This window comes from Petaurus breviceps, unplaced genomic scaffold, assembly GCF_028583685.1.
Source record: "Petaurus breviceps papuanus isolate PSGF00001 unplaced genomic scaffold, PetGlider_PUasm1.0 99, whole genome shotgun sequence".
NCBI classification, from domain to species: Eukaryota; Metazoa; Chordata; class Mammalia; order Diprotodontia; family Petauridae; genus Petaurus; species Petaurus breviceps.
Window position 1 is genome coordinate 23262967 of NW_027187465.1, and position 3795 is coordinate 23266761.

Sequence of the window (3795 nt, forward strand, 5' to 3'; positions counted from 1 at the left end):
CGTCTCTGCCCCATCCTAGTTGGGTGATCCTGGGAAACACACAGCCCCTCTCCATGCCCCCTGATAATTCTCAGAGACCAGATATGGCAGAATAATTGAGGATCTGAGTCAGAAGAATTTTCTTTGCAAGAGTCCTTTTACATCAATTCAATCACAGGCACCATCCATAAATTAAAAAAAAAAAAACAACCCAAATCCTCCTTAAGTCTTCTTTTCTCTAGATTAAACATTAGTTTTCCATTAGTACTAGCGAGTCAGTTAGTCCACAAGCATTTATTGAGCACCTACTATATGCCAGACACTATACCAAGCACTGGGGATACAAAGAATGATAAAATAGTAATAATAATCCCTGCCTTCAAGAGCTCATTGTCTAAGGAGAGATATGAAATGCATGTTTTCTGCTCTTTTTTTTTTTTAAAGCAATCGGGGTTAAGTAACTTGCTCAAGGTTACATGGCCAGTTATTTCTGGGTGTGGTGCTAAGTATCCGAGCCCAGATTTGATCCCCAGGTCATCCTGACACTGGAGCCGGTGCTCTTACTCACTGAGCCGCCTGGCCACCCCTAAGCAATTGGGGTTAAGTAACTTGCTCAAGGTTACACGGCCAGGTGTTTCTGGGTGGGTGCTAAGTGTCTGAGCCCTGGATTCGATCCCCAAGTCATCCCAACACTGGAGCCGGTGCTCTTACTCGCTGTACTACCTGGCCGCCCCATGTTTTCTACTCTTAAGCAATTCATATTTCTCCAGTTATTTAGATCTGATTTTACTTATGTGAAAAGTGTTTTGTAATTGTGTTCATATAGTTGTTGGTTTTGTCTTGCAGGTAGATTCCCAAGTATTTCATATTGCCTACAATTCTTTTAAATGGAATTTATCTCTTCCTGCTGAACTTTGTTAGTAATATATAGAAATACTGATGATTTATGTGGGTTTCTTTTATATCCTGCCACTTTGCTGAAGTTGTTCGTTATTTCAACTAGTTTTTCTTAGCAGATTCTCTAAGTATACCATAATATCATCCGCAAAGAATGATGCTTTTATTTCCTCACTCTCTACTCTAATTCCTTTAATTTCTTTTTCTTACTTCTATAGCTAGCACTTCTAGTATAATATTGAATAATAGTGGTGACAATGGTCATCCTTGTTTCACCCCTGATCTTATGGGAAAGGTTTCTAGTTTATACCCATTACAGACAATGCTTGCTCTTGGTTTTAGACAGATACTAGTTACATTTTAAGGAAAATTCTATTTATTCCTTTGCTTTCCAGTGTTTTTAATAGGAATGAGTGACTTTCTCTGTTCTAAGGTCCCTCCCAGCTCTGATGTTCCATGCTCTAACATCCTCTGACCCAAGGTTCCCTCCAACTCCACCATTTTAGTTTCTAAGGGCTCTTTTTTTCCAGAACTGGCAGGCTAGAATTGTGTAGAGTAAGATGGGGATGAGATGCAGAACTCCCAGCCCAGGATCCTAGACTATCCTGAGTCCCATCTCTAGGCTATGCCCTTGCCCATGGGCTTAGTGGGTTTAATGACCTGGGCAGAGCCCATGGCAGAGTTTGGCAGGAGCCAGAAAAAGAACTAACTTAGTATAATCTTAGATGGGCCAGGTGGTTTCACGGGAGACATCCTTCTCCAGTTAGAGATAATTCTAACATGCACCAATAAATAATCTTTCAGAAACTTGTTTCTGGTTCATCAGATATTCCCTGGACACTGGATGACTTATGGGAGAGCAGCCCATCTTTAAATCAATAAGAAATAATGTTGAAGGAGGGGCAATATTGCTAACCTCAGCCAGGAGGGCATGTGTTTAAAAAAAAACTTTAGAGTTTAAAAAGCAAAGCTACATTAAGGGTCAATAACACCTGTATGAGAATGGCTTAACTAAGGAGAGTGGCAGAAACATTCCCTATGTGATATAAATTCAGAGGGGAGAATATTCAGCCTAACATCCCTCCACTAGTTCCCTTCCCCACTGAAATTACCCTTTTAAACCAATTGTGACTCATTTTGTAGCAAATTTATCAGATCATGATTTTTGTTTTGTTCTACTTTATTTTTTCTTATGTTGATGTTTGGGTTTTTATGGTGGAAAATATAGCCTATGTGATTGGCTTTTAGTGAGTTAAAAATGGAATAAATTACTCATTAGTCACAAATTGGTTAGAAATCAAATTCCAAGGACATTTTCTCTGAGAAGTACTTGGAAAAATGGACAGATGTGGAAAAATTAGGACACTAATTCATTGTTGGTGGAATTGTGAACTGAATTGTGAACTGATCCAACCATTTTGGAGAGCAATATGGAATTATGCCTAAAGAGTTTTTAAACTTACCTATACCCTTTGACCCAGCAATACCACTACTTGGTCTATTTTCCATAGATGATTAAGGAAAGAACCTGTATGTCCTAAAAATATTTATAGCAGCTCTTATTGTGGTGGCAAAGAACTGGAAATTGCAGGGATGCCCGTTAATTGGGAAATGGCTAAATAAGTTGTGGCATATGACTGTAATGGAATACTATTATTCTATAAGACATGAACTGTTGGTTGATTTTAGAAAAAACATGGAAAGACTTACAGAAAATAATGAAAAGTGAAATGAGCAGAACCAAGAGAATATTGTATACAATAACAGCTATATTATTTTAAGAACAACTTTGAGTGAAAATGTTATTTTTATTATAAGTACCCAAACTAACTATAAACGATATATTAAGATGCTATCTGCATTCAGAGAAAGAAGTGATAAATAGACATATGTAAAGAATAATTTTACATATATACATGTATATATACATACATATATACCTATATATACACATACCTTTCTGTGTCTAAAGGTAGCCATCTCTAGGGCAAGGATAGGGGGAGGGGAAGAGGTAAGGGAAAAAAAGAAATTTACATGGTAATTTTATTGTATATTTGAAAGGAATAGTAAGTTGGGCATAGTAGATTTGCAGTTTCAGGTGCGATCATCTTTTTTTTATTGTGCTATATTATGGAAATGCTTGTTTTATTCCATAAATTAAAAATAAAATAATTTATTTTTATTTTTTTTAAGCAATCAGGGTTAAGTAACTTGCTCAAGGTTACATGTACATGGCCAGTTATTTCTGGGTGTGGTGCTAAGTATCTGAGCCCAGATTTGATCCAAGGTCATCCCGACACTGGAGCCCAGTGCTCTTACTCACTGAGCCACCTGGCTGCCCCTAAGCAATTGGGGTTAAGTAATTTGCTCAAGGTTCCACAGCCAGGTGTTTCTGGGTGAGTGCCAAGTGTCTGAGCCCAGGATTCGATCTCCAGGTCATCCCAACACTGGAGCTGGTGCTCTTACTCTCTGTGCTACCTGGCCGCCCCAAATAAAATAATTTTTTGAATGGACAAATGTTATCTCTCCAATTAGCTCACAAATGGAGATTAGTTTAATAAATTGACTGGACCTGTTTTCCAGGCCCTGGAAGGAGCTGCCCTGGTTCCTGGGGACCTCTCAATCAATAGGAGGAAAGACCTCACATTCTTCTGCATCCCCAGAGATCAGTTGCTTAGCAACTCTGTTGCCTCTGGGGAAATGCAATAATGAGGGGGCTCTTGGCCTTGGCAGATTGTGAGGAGGTGGGTTTTCAAGTCAAATAGAATCATGTAGCAAAAATGCTTTGTCCATTTTAAAGCTATCTGCAAAGGTGAGCCATTATCAGCATCTCCAGGGCATCAATGCTGTCAATGAACCAGGGTGGGTGGAGGGTGTGGGGTGGATGTCTATAATGGTACCCTCCAGTGGTACCCTGTT